Source organism: Ornithorhynchus anatinus, chromosome 14 (genome assembly GCF_004115215.2).
Source record: "Ornithorhynchus anatinus isolate Pmale09 chromosome 14, mOrnAna1.pri.v4, whole genome shotgun sequence".
NCBI lineage: Eukaryota > Metazoa > Chordata > Mammalia > Monotremata > Ornithorhynchidae > Ornithorhynchus > Ornithorhynchus anatinus.
The window spans coordinates 47,474,807-47,490,746 of record NC_041741.1 but is presented as its reverse complement, the minus strand read 5'-3'; the positions used below and the strand labels follow the sequence as shown (position 1 = coordinate 47,490,746).

Sequence of the window (15,940 nt, the reverse complement as noted above, 5' to 3'; positions counted from 1 at the left end):
CCCGTTCTACGGAAGAAGTAACTGAGTCACAGAGAAGTGAAGTGACTTGCCCAAGCCCATACAGTGGAAAATGACAATAATAATAATAATGGTATTGGTTAAGCGCTTATCGTGTGCCAGGCACCGTACTAAGCGCTGGGGTGGGTACGAGCCACTTGTCAGCCGTGTGACTGTGGGCAAGTCACTTCACTTCTCTGTGCCTCAGTGACCTCATCTGTAAGATGGGGATTAACCGTGAGCCTCACGTGGGACGACCTGACGACCCTGTATCTACCCCAGTGCTTAGAACAGTGCTCTGCACGTAGTAAGCGCTTAACAAATACCAACGTTATTATTATTACAAGCGAACTGGGTTGGACACAGTCCCTGTCCCACGTGGGGCTCACAGTCTCCATCCCCATTTTACAGATGAGGGAACTGAGGCCCAGAGAAGTGAAGTGATTTGCCCGAGGTCACAGGATTAGAACCCGTGACCCTCTGACTCTCAGACTCATGCTCTATCCACTACACCATGCTGTCCCCTTCCCAGCCAAGGAAGCTGAGGCGAAACTGCCGCTGGCTAACGATAAGGTATTTTGAAGTTTCTATAATGTGACAAGCACTAGGTTAAGCACTGAGGTAGATACAGTTCACTCAGCTCACGCAATCCCTGTCCCATTTTCGGCTCACCGTCTAAGGAAAAGGAGAATGGGTACTTAATCGTTCCCTTTACAATTGAGGAAACTGAGGCACGGATATATTAACTGATTGGCCCGGGGTGAATGCAGCTGGCAGGCGGTAGAGCCAGAATAATAATAATAATAATAATAATAATAGTACTTGTTAAGCGCTTACTATGTGCCGAGCACTTTGTTAAGCACCGGAGTAGCTACAAGCCCATCAGGTCGGACACAGTGCCTGTCCCACATGGAGCTCCAATTCTTAATCCCCATTTTTACAATTGAGGTAACCGAGGCCCAGAGAAGTGAAGTGATTTGCTCAAGGTCACAGAGCAGACCTGTGGCAGAGCTGGGATTAGAACCCAGCTCTCTTGACATCCAGTCCTGGGCTGTCTCCACTAGGTCAAGCTGCTTCTCAGAACCCTCAGTACGGTGTGAGGGTGCTCCAGACTAATGTCACTCTCGTGATTAACACTGTAAATAAACTTCAGCATTAGAACTATTACCATTACCCTATTTATTTTGTCATTACCCTATTTATTTTGTTAATGAGATGTACATCTCCTTGATTCTACGTATTTGCTATTGTTTTAATGAGATGTTCATCCCCTTGATTCTATTTATTGCCATTGTCCTTGTCTGTCCACCTCCCCCGATTAGACCGTAAGCCCGTCAAAGGGCGGGGACTGTCTCTATCTGTTACTGATTTGTACATTCCAAGCGCTTAGTACAGTGCTCTGCACATAGTAAGCACTCAATAAATACTATTAAATATTGAATATTGAAATACTGTTGAACTCAGCCCAGTGGTTAGGTCTCTCTCCTCACACAACCCGAATAATCCAGGCCCCTCAAATACCCTTTGACCTCAATTACCACCATCAATGAAATATTCAGATCACTCACATTCGATTGATTAGACCGTGAGCCCGTCAAACGGCAGGGACCGTCTCTATCTGTTGCCGACTTGTTCATCCCAAGCGCTTAGTACAGTGCTCTGCACATAGTAAGCGCTCAATAAATACTATTGAATGAATGATTGTAACGTCCTTGTGTTTAAGGGGTACGCTCCCAAACACTTGGTACAGTGCTCTGAACTGTTTAGGTGCTCAAGAAATCCCACTCAAAGGTGAAATTTTGTCTACAGGGGCTTGGAATATGCCTCAGTGGTGGGGGGGTGAGGGGAGCAGAACAGTGATGTGGGGGTGAAGCTCCTGAGGTCAGGCCCTGGAATGTTGAGGGCATGTGAAATAATGAGGGAGGCACAGATATCTCCAAGTCCCGGGAGATGGAGGAAGCCTGCCTGGGTGTGGTGTGGCATAAAGGGGTGCTGAGCATCACCCTGGTCACCACAGCGGGCTAGTCCCATCCTCCTTCTTGCAGCCCCTTGCTCCCCTGACATTCAACGGGGGGGGGAAGGGCGACGGTGCTCCCTGCCTGCAATGTTTCTCCCATCAAGTGCTTAGCAATAATAATTATTATTATTATGGTCTTTGTTTAGCGCTCACTATGTGCCGGGAGTGGATACAAGAAAACAGGTTGGACACCGTCCCTGTCCCACGGGGGACTCACGGTTTCAATCCCCATTTTACAGAAGAGGTAACTGAGGCCCAGAGAAGTGAAGTGACTTGTCCAAGGACACACAGCAGACAAGCTGCCGAGCTGGGATTAGAATCCATGACCTTCTGACTCCCTGGGCCATGCCCTACCCACTGTGCCAGTGCTCTGCACAAAGAAGATGCTCAGTAAATTCCACTGGCCGACTGACCTTGCGCCGCCACCGCTCCACCTTCACCAGCTGAGCTCCCTTTAACTTGCACAGCCCCACCCGTTGCCCCCCACCTCCACCACGCTCTTGGGATTTACCCTCCAGCTCCAGGGACGGGTCCCTCGGGGCGAGGTCCGTCGAGGGGAGACCGCGGGTTAGGCCAGCCTTCTCGGGATTCAGCGGGGACAGTCGGCCCCGTGAGGGATCTGGGACGGGCAGGTCGGCGGGGACGGGACCCACCGCTCCCCGGGCTCCAGGGCTCAAGGGCTCCCGGCACCCGTCCCCGGCTGAGGTGTGGGGCAGAGGCGGGCTTCGGGGGCGAGGCGTCAAGCAGACCTGGAAAGCCAGGGCCAGGTGGGAAGACACTGGGGCCTTCTCTATCGCAGGGACCCCCTTGGGCCTGGCCCAGGTCATCCTCTCTGGGCAGCCGGTGGGCCCCCCGCAAGCTGGACCTTGGTCGGTAAAGGGTTCTGGGCCCGGACCCTCCTCGCCTTGCCGAGTTTCCTCCTCTTGAGGGCCTGGCAGGGCGCTCTTCCAGGCACCCAGAGGGCCAGGGGGAAGCTCCCGGCCACTCCGGCAGAGCCTGAAGGAGATGGAGCTGAGTTTCCGGGGGACTGGATCGGGCCCGGGGCTATTGGCCGGCCTGGGGTGAGGGGCGCCGGTCCCACTCATCTCTCCGGAGGCCAAGGAGCGGGGGCTTGTCCTTGTCAGGGTACGCCCTGGGGAGGGGTCCAGGCAGCCGGACTTCCGGAGTCCCAGGCCCCGTGGGGCGACCCCCGAAATGTTCCTAGAGGCGAGGCCCGGCAGGCGGCTGGGGCCTGGGGTGGCAGCCCATCGGCGGATCCCCGGCGTAGGAGGGGCGAAGTTTCGGTCCATCACGGGCCCTCGGGCTCTCCCTGGGGAAAGGCAGCAGAAACGGGGGTGTGGAAGCCGGGGATGGACAAAAGGAGGTGTTATAGCGTGCCCCTACTTCTCCCTAACGATCGATGGATCGTCCAACACGGGGCCCTGGGCAGAGTTAGCCATCACCCTGCCCCTGGGGGATGTGCACTTTGTAACTTCTCTCTGACCTGCCAACGCCCAGCAGGGAGAAGCCCAACCTGGGCAACCTTGGGCACTCCCTGGGGGTCCGTCGGGGTGGACTGGAGAAATTCCATCGCTCCCTCCCCAAGCAGGGTGATTCCACTCGTTCAAAAGAGAATGACTGTCTTGCGCTCAGTAAGGGCTCTGTACATTCCATGGGTTGATCGACTGACTGATTGACGGTCAGTGGCAGGGGGAAGGGACAGACTTCTCACCGTTGGCTTTAGAGCACTCCATCATCCCCTTGGCCCCTCCTACTTCACCTCGCTACTTTCCTACTACAACCCAGCCCGCATCACTCCTCTAATGCTAACCTTCTCATTGTACTTCAATCTCCTCCGTCTTGAAGCAGATCACTCGCCCACGTCCTGCCTCTGGCCTGGACCGCCCTCCCTCCTCAAACCCGACCATGACTCTCCCTCGTTTCAAAGCCTTATTGAAGGCCCATCTCCTCCAAGAGACCTTCCCTGACTAAGCCCTCCTTTCCTCTTCTCTCACTCCCTTCTGAAACCCTGACTTACTCCCTTTATTCACCACCCTCAGCCCCACAGCACGTATGTCCATATCTGTCATTTTATTTATATTAATACCCGTCTCCCCCTCTAGACAGTAAGTTAGTTGTGGGCTAACTTACGATTATATTTTACTCTCCCAAGCCCTTAGTACAGTGTTCTGCACACAGTAAGCGCTCAGTAAATACGACTTACTCCTGATCCTGCCATCCCATGGTGCGGAGCTGCCTCGGGCCAGCAAGGGAGCGCCATCGGGTCCCCCCAGCCCCCTATCAGTCGTGGAGTGGGGGGCGGGTGTCTGTCAAGGGATCAGCAAGTTTGGAGAAATTGGCTGGACGAGGGGACTCATCCCCATCTCCGGCCCACCCCGCCTACCTAAGTCCTCACCACCAAGACCCATACGCGGTCCTGCAAAACATACACACACCTCCTAACTTCCCTCCATCCTCCTTCCTGCTCCTCTAAAATATTCCAGATTTAAACCCTAACCTTTGGATGAGTCTGCCCCACTGGGCACCGGGAAGTGGGACAGATATCAGACTCATGGAGAGGGCAGGGTGGGTGGGGTTTTTTTTGCATCCTTCACAAGGAGAAGAATCAGGAGCCCCTGGGCTCCACTCAAGGGCCACGAGGCCGGAGGCGGCCAGAGCCAGGTCTGCGCCATCCCCTCAACGCTGGGAAGAATCGGGAACTCCTGAGTTCCAGTTAAGGGCCTCGTCACAAGACTGAACTCTGCATCACATCCTACCCACCCACCCATCCACTTCCCCAACCCCTCCGCGCCCTGATATTCGGCAACTCCAGGGGAAGACAGGACTTACCTTTCTCCCAAGGAGCGTTGATTCCGGAGCAGAGGGTGGACGGAGGAGAAATGGTGGACGGGACCCGGGAGATGTTGCTTTTCTGGCCTCCCGGAGGCCGGGGTCCCTGCAGACTCCACTGCATCTGGCTCCCTGGGTGGCCGGCAGGGAGACCCCCCGGTCTCTCCTGTTGTTTCGGGCAGCGGCCCTGGCCGTGCCCCCTCCTAATTGCCTCACCCTTGCTCTGTCTACTCTCCTTTCCCCGTGCCTCTGCTCCCCCAGTAAAGTTGTCCCCGCCGAGTAGGGAGCAAGGAAGGGAGGGGGCCGGGGCCGGCCACAAGGCAGCTGGCATCCGGCAGAAGGAGTGGGCAGGGAGTGAATGACAGTACTCATCAGGGCGTCCCGGCTTGCAGACAAAAACAAGGCCCAGCTGACCAGGGAGAGTTCAGCAGTGGCCTCCCTGGCAGCCAGTCCTGGGGGCCGACACCTCCCCACCGCCCCACACCGCTCCCTGGAGCAATGGGCCGGGAGATTCCCGCTCCTCTGAGAGGACTCCAGTTTGGAACCAGCAACCGAAGGATCTCAGGCTTTCTAGCGGAAGCCGGCCCCGGGTGGTAAAGGTCCCAAGGTGAGACTCCATAGACAGAAACTTTCTTGAGAACCCTCACTGCCCCTGCAGCCTCTGCCCTGGGTCTCCGAGCTGGTGAGCTACCCAGCCCCCTTCTCTACCAAGGTCTGCTGTGTGACTTCGGACAAGTCGGCTAACTTCTCTGGGCCTCAGCAATCTCATCTGTAAAATGGAGATTGAGACTGTGAGCCCCATGTGGGACAAGGACTGTGTCCATCCTGATTAACTTGTATCTAACCGAGCGCTTAGAACAGTGCTTAGTATAATGTAAGTGCTTAACAAGTACCATAATAATAATTATTGTTATTGTATCATTATTGTTATTACAATTTCCCAAAATTGGGTAGATGGACTCTGCCAAACCCAGGGCATAGTCCCACCTTCAAAGCCTTATTGAAGGCACACCTCCTCCAAGAAGCCTTCCCTGACTAAACCCTCATTTTCTCGTCTCCCTTTCCCTTCTGCGTCACCCTTGCGCTTAGATTTGCATCCTTTATTCACCCCCTCCCTCAGCCCACAGCACTTAAGTACATACGCGTTCATTTATTTCTTCATATTAATGTCTGCCTCCCCTTCGAGAATGTAAACTCGTTGTGGGTAGGGAACGTGGCCACCAACTCTGTTATATTGTCCTCTCCCAAGGACTTAGTACTGTGCTCTGCACACAGTAAGCGCTCAATAAATATGATTGATTGATTGATTCCCGAGTAGGGGTCCTCCCAACCTGCCCGGTCATGTTGCCCTGGGACGTCAGACCAGATGCGCTTTAGACCTGGGTTTAATCTGGGTTTAAATTGGCTGTCGTGCAATTTGGCTGTGTTGCAACTCCTCTCTGCTTCATTATCCTCATTTGTAAAATGGGGATCAAATCACTGTCCTCCCTCTCTCTCTGTGAGCCCCGCATGGGACAGGGACTGTGTCTGATCTGATTTTAGTATACTTACCCTCCGCACTTAGCCCATAGTAAGTGCTTGACGAATAGCCCAACTCCACCGACTACCAGCCTCGACCAGGCGCCGAGACACGGCGTTCTCCTCCATCACCTCACCTGGCTGGAGGAAGATTTCATCACACCTGCTGCTCCGATTTGATTTTGATCCTTTTTGCTCTTAAATAGCTTTTACACCTAGCTCGGCTCTTATCCCTTGGGCTTTTTGAGCATTCGGCTGTTCCTCCATGAAGCAGTGAGATCTTCAAAGACAGAGAGCTTGCCCTTCCCCTCTCCCTGCAACCAGGAAAGCATCTTCAGTAATGTAGCTTGACGGCCTCTGCCCGGATGCATCGACGCGGGTTAATAATGCTAGTCTGGCAGACTGATGCTGGGTGGAAATGGGGTGGCTGTTTTGAAAATCACCGTATTTTCTTTCCCCCAGTTGATTGAGTCCCCAGCCTGAATAGCCGCAGGTATCACCAGAGATAGCCAAACCTCCTGATAATACTTGTGGTATTTGTTAAGCGCTGACTTAACAGGCACTGTACTGAGTGCTGGGGTAGAGACAATATAATCGGGTTGGTCACAGTCCCTGTCCCATATAGGGCTCAAACTCTTAATCTCCATTTTATAGATGAGGTAACTGAGGCCTAGTGAAGTGACTTGCCCAAGGTCACAGAGCAGAGTCGGAATTAGAACTCAGGTCCTTTTGACCCCCAGGCCCAGGCTCTTTCCACTAAGCCACTAGAAGCTCTGCCAGCCCTTTGCTGGGCTATGAACTGCTCCCCTTCCCCCGCTCCCTTCCCCAACCCAGCCGCCCCCGGTCTTCGTCCCGGGCCCCTGGGCACGACCACCCAGGGCCGCTCCGATGCTCGGTGCCCCGACCCTGGCTACGCCGCTTCCCCACCCTGTCCTGCCCCGGGGAGAGGTGGCGGGGGTCCTGGCTTCCCCTCCCAGGTCCAGAGCGTCAGGGGCGGACAAAGGAATCCTGACATTGCAGCCATTCCTGCGCCCGGGCCCGTGCCTCATCAGGCACGTCGCCCCCGCTGCCCCTCCGCCCTCTCCTGCCGGGCCTCGGCCCAAGACGCCCGGAGACGCCTGGGTTCTCCCTGATGGCCAGGCCGCAGGGCCTCGATGGCTCGGTTGCTGCCACGTCGGGAGACATGCAAGGCCCCAGAAGCCTCTTCGGCCCATAAGTTATAAATATATAGATAATATACATATATACATACGACATATTCATGTATAAACACATACTATATATGAATATTATGTATTATACGTATATTATAAATTGTTCATCCATATTAATGTCCCTCTCCTCCTCTAGACTTCCAACTCGTAGTAGGCAGGGATTGTCTCTTTTATTACTGAATTGTATTTTCCAAGCGCTTAATACAGTACTCTGCACACAGTAATCGCTCAATAAATACTATTGAATGAATGAATGAAACATGTCTACCGACTCTGTTGGACTTTCCAAAGTGTTTAGCATAGTGCTCGTCACACAGCAAGCGCTCAATAAATACCACTGACGATGATGATGATCTCACGAGACGCGCAGCATCCGGGACCCATCTTGCCAATCGCCCCGTTCTCACCAGCCTGAACTCCGAATAAGAGGGATCCAAGGCTGCAGCCTCTTGGGATTCTCCGAGGCCCCCAGGACCATCCTGAGGCGGCTGGGGGCAAAATGACCGCATTTACCCAGTTATGGGCCTCAGTGTCATCACTGTTATCATAAATTGTGGTACTTGTTAAGCATGAGGAGCAGCACAGCCTACTGGAAAGAGCAGGGACTGGGAGTCGAAGGACCTGGGTTCTAATCCCAGCTCTGCCACATGCCTGCTGTATGACCTTGGGCAGGTCCCTCAACTTTTCTGTGCCTCAGTTCCCTCATCTGTAAAGCGGGGATTAAGATTGTGAGCCCCATGTGGGACACGGACTGTGTCCAACCTGATTAGCTTGTATTTACCCCAGCGCTTAGTTCAGTGCCTAGCACAGAGTAAGGACTTTAGAAATACAAAAAAAAAAAGTCTGCATAAATGAATCCAGTTTTACTGAGTAAAAGTTGGAGTCCCTTCCAGATCAAAAGAGAGTATTTTATTTGCTGGGTGGGCTATTTAAGTCAGAGTTTGGGGCAAGGGCATTCGGTTTTATTTGGTAATAGAGTTCAGATTCCAGATTTTACAAACCCAATCACGAAGGACCAGTAGAAGGGTAAGAGACCATGTCATCCATATCAGGAATAGATACAAGTTAATTAGGTTGGACACAGTCCATGTCTCATACAGGGCTCACGGGCTTAATCCCCATTTTGCAGATGAGGGAACTGAGGCACAGAGAAATTAAATGACTTGCCCAAGGTCACCCAGTAGACAAGTGGTGGAGCCAGAATTAGAATAATAATGTTGGTATTTAAGCGCTTACTATGTGCAGAGCAATGTTCTAAGTACTGGGGGAGATACAGGGTAATCCGGTTGTCTCACCTGAGGCTCACAGTTAATCCCCTTTTACAGAGGAGGTAACTGAGGCCCAGAGAAGTTAAGTGACTTGCCCACAGTCACACAGCTGACAAGTGGCAGAGCTGGGATCCAGGTCCTTCTGACTCCCAGGCCCGAGCTCTGTTCACGACGTCAGGCTGCTTCTTTCTCCACAACCCTTGCTCAGATGGGTTCCCAGTGATCGTCTGGTTATAGATCGCTAATTCCCTTTCTGAGGAATTCCCAGTCAAGTTAGATATGCCCTGTTGGGAGTCCCAAATTCTTCCCACGCCTCTCTTCTCCACACCACCCATTCTATTCACCGCTCGGCTCCTCCAATCATCAGACTAGAAGGCGATTCGTTTGTACTCTCCCAAGTGCTTAGTACAATGCAATACGCACGGTAAACGCTCGGTAAATATGATCGCTCGATGGGTTGTTTGATTCCGATGACCCAGCAGAGCAGCGTCCCGCCCCCAATTTCCTGGTGCGTGATCCTCAGACCTGTGTGGTCTTTCACTGGTACAACTGCCCTCGCTGCTCAAAGCGGAGAGATCGAGGAAAACGAACACTGGGGAAAAGCATTTGAGATAGTCAGTTTGCACATATATTTGCATAAAGATGCTTAGGCCTCTTGACAAAAGTGAAATTTAGCAGGAGGAGGGGCAGTCTGGGTGAGGCACCCCCAGAATTGCTGGGTGGGGGGCCCCCATGGCTCAAACCAGGCAACGAGGCTCAGATTAGTCGGACTGGGAATTGGACTTGGTCTTTAGCTCTCGTGGGGGTGAGGGGTGGCGGTAAAAGGTGACGGGGTGGGAAGAGGGGATGATGAGGCGGGAAGAGGGGTGGCCTTGGCACTTAGAGCCCGAGCAGAACAAAGTGAGGTCCTGCTGAGCCCTAAAAAGCAGCCTCTAAAGTGTCTGCCCACCCTACACCCACCCACGCCCTGCAGGGATGTGCAGACACCGACAAGGACTGCTAGAGCCATTTTGCAGATGAGAGGGAAGGGGTGAAGAGGGGCAGGGGTTGAGACCCCCTTGGTCTGTCCTTTGGGGTCCCCTGATCACGGAGACCCCCGCACCCTGACTTGGGGGATACGGCGCCCTCTGAAGGGTCTTGACTGGGCAGGGGTTTGGGGAAGGGCCAAGTGCCACGAGGGGCAGAACTGGGGACAACTGGGTCTGTGCCCATAGCAGCCACCAACCCTCAAAGTGAGAAGAGAGGGTCTATCTATATGCTCCCTCTGTGACAATTTTCCTCTTCCCTTCCCCCTTTCTCCCTCCAAATCCCCCTTCCCATCGGAACAGTTTTAGCAGCAAGGGGTGGTCCATGGGCGGGGGGGGGGGAGGGCGACATTGGCACTGGCAGAGAGCAGAGCACCTGGCCCCCCGTCCAGGCTGTACACCCATGCCCAAGTAAGGCTATGCCAGGCCTTGCCTTTCACTCCCTCGGCATAGCTCCCATCTTTTGTCCCGAATATTCTGGTGCAGGCTGAGGGACAGGGCTTGGTCTGGAAGCACCGAGGTCAGCGATGTAGGGAACAGAGATGTCATTTCCACCCCGGGGGCCCCACAGCACCGTGAGTCCCCTTCCTACTGTGACAAAACTGCCTCTAGCCTGGGCCTTCCCACTGCTGGCCCTGGATCTGGAGCTGTTTTCTGGTACTTGGCTGTTTGTCCCCGAAGCCCCGGGCTTGGTCGTGGTTAGGGCGGGGATGGATTTCCTCCCCACGATCTCTCTGGGGGCAGAGCCGGGAGGAGGGGGCGGACAGGAATACGTCCGAGTGAGCGGAGGCGGGGGCCGAAGCGGGCAAGCAAGGGGTCTGATTGGGAGGTGGCTCGATGCACAGTTTACTGAGGGGGGAATTAGTGGAATGGTAGTATTCACCCCCCCTTCCCCTGCACAGGTGCCCCGGGGAATCAGGAGTGCTAGGCACCTCACTCAGTGAGTGCCATGGGGGGCACGGTGAGGAGGGATGGGGGCTTGGGATGGTGGAGGGGAAGGGGCCGTCAGCTCATCTGGGCCAGCCTTTCTCCCAAAAGAAGTGAGACTGGCTCCCCCAGAGCCTCTCCCCCCACCCATTTGGGGGTTCCGGTGTCTGGGGAGGGGATCGTGGGCGTGGGGTGTGATTGGGCCGGCAAGATTGTCCCCAAGGCCTGCGGGAGCTATAAGATTTCTGGGACCACACACTAGACCAAAGGAACAACCGCAGAGCCTTGCCCGGTGGAAGTTCCCTGGGGTCCACGGGTCCGTCAGTCTGCTTGCCCCACTAATAAATGGAGTGAATGACTGCTGGTGGGTGTGGGGGACAGGCAGAGGCTGAGGAGGTCAGACATGAGCTGGGGAGGCTGGGCATGCACCCCCCAGTTGGGAAGGCTCCCAGGGAGGCTGGGCGAGAGCAGATTTGGCACACAGCTGGCAGGGGTTCTGGAGAGCGCAGATGCCCTGGAGGCAGAGAAAAATGGAGGGTGGGTGAGGATGGCAAGGAGGGAGGCCTGGTGACTCCCCCGTCCTCTCCCCACCGCCGGCCACTGGCGACACGGGGCAGAGCGGAGCAAGTGGTGCCCGGGGCTCTGCCCACCCCCACCGTGCGCCCCTCAGACTTCGGGGATGCCGAAGGCCAGATTGTCCCGGATCATGAGCGTTTTCCGGATGTCCCGGTCCACGAGGGGCCTTTCGGTCCGCCACTTGTGGGCGTCCTGCAGGCCGGGCTCGAAGTAGTAGATGCAAGCGCCGAAGCCTGCCAGGATGAGGATGGAGATCACGAGGTAGACGGGCACGAACCAGTCCAGGAAGTGGGGCATGGTGGCCGCCGCTGCACAGCGTGAGGGAAAAGCACAGGTCAGTGAGGGCCGGCGGCCGCCGACTCCTCCGTCGCACCCCGCTCCGGCTGCCCTGCTGGGCCTCGCAGCTGAGGACCTCAGAGCATGCTCAGCAGGGAGAGAGCACGTGCTTGGGAGTCAGAAGGTCATGGGTTCTGATCCCGGCTCCGCCACTTGTCTGCTTTCTGCCTCGGGCAAGCCACTTAACTTCTCCGTCTCTTAGTCACCTCTTCTGGAAAATGGGGATTAAGACTGTGAGCCCCATGTGGGACAACCCGATTACCTCGTATCTATCCCGGTGCTCAGAACAGTGCTTGGCTCGTACTAAGCGCTTAACAAATGCCATAATTATCATTATTGCTTCTCCGTGCCTCAGTTACCCCATCCGTAAAATGGGGATTAAGACTGTGAGCCCCATGGGACTCTGACCGACCTGATTTGTTTGTAACCATCCCAGCACTTAGTATTCATTCATTCATTCATTCATTCAATAGTATTTATTGAGCGCTTACTATGTGCAGAGCACTGTACTAAGCGCTTGGGATGAACAAGTCGGCAACAGATAGAGACGGTCCCTGCCGTTTGACGGGCTTACGGTCTGATCGGGGGAGACGGACAGACGAGAACAATGGCACTAAACAGCGTCGAGGGGAAGAACATCTCGTAAAAACCGATGGCAACTAAATAGAATCGAGGCGATGTACAATTCATTAACAAAATAAATAGGGTAACGAAAATATATACAGTCGAGCGGACGAGTACAGTGCTGTGGGGATGGGAAGGGAGAGGTGGAGGAGCAGAGGGAAAAGGGGAAAATGAGGCTTTAGCTGCGGAGAGGTAAAGGGGGGATGGCAGAGGGAGTAGAGGGGGACGAGGAGCTCGGTCTGGGAACGCCTCTTGGAGGAGGTGATTTTTAAGTAGGGTTTTGAAGAGGGAAAGAGAATCGGCCTGCTAGTGCTTAACATATACCCTTATTATTATAAGCTTGTCTCTACCCCCCAGTACTTAATACAGTGCCGGGCATATAGTAAGCACTTAACAAATACCCTAAATAATACTAAAAGCCCCCAGCTGGGATCCTGCTTGGCCAAAGCCCAGATAACTTCCCCTTTTAACCAACTGATTGATCGAAGCCTCGCCCGGCTCAGCCTCTAACAGGGCTTTTTGCCACCCCACACCTCGAAGCCCTTTGCAGACCGTGGCAGCCGTCCTCCCTGCTCCCATTTAACAGACAGATAAACTGAGGCTGGAGAAAAGGCTTCTCCTGAAGTCCTGCAACAAGTCCGGGGGGTGTTCATGCTCATTCCCCAGGGAACTCACTCGCTGCCTTTTGGGGGGAGCTAAGCGCCTGGTATAGAGCTCGGCACATGGGAGGCACTCAATACAGGGCTCTGTATACAGGAGGCATTTAGTACAGGGCTCTGGACACAGTAGGAACTCAGTACAGGGCTCTGCACATAGTAAGCACTCAATAAAGGGCTCTGAACACAGTAGGCATTCAGTACAGAGCTCGGTACACAAGAGGGGCTTTAATAATTCCCGCTAAATTGACTTGTCAGTCCCCCCCGCACCCAGCACCCACCTGATCCCGATAGCCAGATTCCTACTGGGGTTACTCCAGCCTCCCTTTGGGCAGAAGCAGGAGTTGCTGTATTGTACTTTCCCAAGGGCTTAGCAGAGTGCTTTGCACACAGTGAGGGCTTAGTAAATACAATCGAATGAATGAATGAGTTTGGTCGAAAGGTGGGGAAATCGTCTCCCAGAAAAGCCCCGAGTTCGAGGGTCCCGGAGGAAGCCGGGAGACCGGCCGGGGACCTTCAGTCAGTCGGTCAGTGTGGCTTAGTGGAAAGAGCCTGGGCTTGGGAGTCAGAGGACCTGGGTTCTAATCCCGGCTCCGCCACTCGTCTGCTGCGTGACCTTGGGCGAGTCGCTTTGCCTTCTCTGGGCCTCAGTTTCCTCATCTGTAAAATGGGGATGAAGACTGTGAGCCCCACGTGGGGCAACCTGATGACCTAGTATCCACCCCTGAGCTTAGAACTGTGCTTGGCACGTTGTAAGCGCTTACCAAATACCATATGATATTATTATTATTTATTGAGCCCTCACTGTGTGCAGAGCACTGTACTGAGCGCTCGGGAGAGACCCTCCTCTCCTCCAGCCACCACCCAGAGGGGCCGAGATGCCGGGGTCCCGGTGGGAGTTGAGGCCCCCCCACCCAGTCCCGCTTCTGGACCGGGGGAACTGTAGCAGAGCGAATCCCAGCCCCGGCCCCGGGAGACCCTCGAGGACCCCCACCCTGCTCCAGGACCCCCAGATGCCCGCCATGTACCCACCTCGAGCCACGCGCCCCGGCTAGTTGGGTCCCGGAGAAATGCGGCCTCGCCCCCCCGCGACCCCCGGACCGATGGGGGGAAGGGGGATGGGGAGGAGGAAAGAAGGGGAGGGGGGAGGGATGGTGATGGGCGATGCCACCCAGCTGCCCCCTCCCCCCATCCCCGCTCGGGTGGGCGGGGGAGGCGGGAGCCGGCCCAGCCAATGAGAGGCCAGGGCCGGGCAGGACTCGGTCCTCCGTCGCCATGGCAACGGGCTTCCCTCTCCATCCGCACGTGGTACCCAGGTCGCGTGGGGTGGGGGCGAACGACACAGACCCGCCGAGAAACCCCGCCAGAGACATTCAGAGACGCAGAGAGAGAATTAAGGCCGAGGAGGGTGGGGTCGGCCGGACTCAGGTGCTGAAAGAGAGGCAGGATCGATCGATCCATCAGTTAATCAATCAAGTCCTAAGCAACCTGGAACCGAGGCTCCTGGGATTAGGGCAGGATTAGGGATGGAGAAGGTCATCGACTCCCGGGTGGGTACATTTCTATTACTGTCTGTCTTCCCCCTTCGATATTGTAAGTTCGTCGTTAGGATTATTATTATTCGTATTTATTGAGCACCTACCGTGTGCAAAGCACTGTTCTAAGCAACAAAAACCTCGCACATTCCCTGCCCACAACGATCTAGAGGGGGAGGCAGACATTAATATTAGTAACGAGGCAGAGCTAAGACGACTGGAAGCAGCGTGACCTAGTGGAAAGCGAGCAACCATGGGAGTCAAAGGCCCGGGGTTCTAATCCTGACTCTCCTGCTTGACTGCTGAGGGACCTTCAGCTAGATACTTAACTTCTCGGGGCCTCAGTTTCCTCATCTGCAAGATGAAGATTCAATACCTCCACCTTAGCCTGTGAGCCCCTGTGGGACAGGGACTATGTCTGGCCTGATGATCTTGTATCAATCCCAACGCTTAGTGCAGTGTTTAACAAATACCCCGATTATTCTTATGTTTCTCATTAGGTAGGACTACCTTGTTTTTGTATGTTCTGTCCTGCCCCAAGAAAGGTCTAAGGTGGGATTCATTAGGCACTTCCTTTCAAACCCTCTCCGTCCTCTTTCCCTGGTGTCTTTTCCCTCCTCTTTTTTTCTTGACTACTCTCCCTCCTCCTCTCCTTTCTGCTTCTCCCTCTACCTTTTCTCCTCCTCCTCTATCTCCTCCTTCTCTGGCTCTCCCCATTAGGCTGCCCCGTCTGATGACAATAATTGTGATATTTGTTAAGTGTTTACTACGTGCCAAGCCCCATACTAAGTATTAGGGTATTCATTCATTCAATAGTATTTATTGAGCGCTTACTATGTGCAGAGCACTGTACTAAGCGCTTGGGATGAACAAGTCGGCAACAGATAGAGACGGTCCCTGCCGTTTGACGGGCTTACGGTCTAATCGGGGGAGACGGACAGACGAGAACGATGGCACTAAACAGCGTCAAGGGGAAGAACATCTCGTAAAAACCGATGGCAACTAAATAGAATCGAGGCGATGTACAATTCATTAACAAAATAAATAGGGTAACGAAAATATATACAGTCGAGCGGACGAGTACGGTGCTGTGGGGATGGGAAGGGAGAGGTGGAGGAGCGGAGGGAAAAGGGGAAAATGAGGCTTTAGCTGCGGAGAGGTAAAGGGGGGATGGCAGAGGGAGTAGAGGGGGACGAGGAGCTCAGTCTGGGAACGCCTCTTGGAGGAGGTGATTTTTAAGTAAGGTTTTGAAGAGGGAAAGAGAATCGGTTTGGCGGAGGTGAGGAGGGAGGGCGTTCCAGGACCGCGGGAGGACGCGACCCGGGGGTCGACGGCGGGATGGGCGAGACCGAGGGACGGCGAGGAGGCGGGCGGCCGAGGAGCGGAGCGTGCGGGGTGGGCGGTAGAAAGAGAGAAGG

General features: G+C 54.6%; 1 long non-coding RNA gene across 1 annotated transcript; it reads right to left on the bottom strand.

Moving 5' to 3' along the window:
* Nucleotides 1-9,448: 9,448 nt before the first annotated feature.
* LOC114816411 lies at nt 9,449-14,142 on the bottom strand. Its single transcript, XR_003764184.1, has 2 exons — nt 14,020-14,142; nt 9,449-11,679 (listed from the first exon to the last, which is right to left on the bottom strand). It is a non-coding gene; the product is annotated as an uncharacterized LOC114816411 (long non-coding RNA).
* Between the last annotated feature and the right edge of the window lie 1,798 nt (nt 14,143-15,940).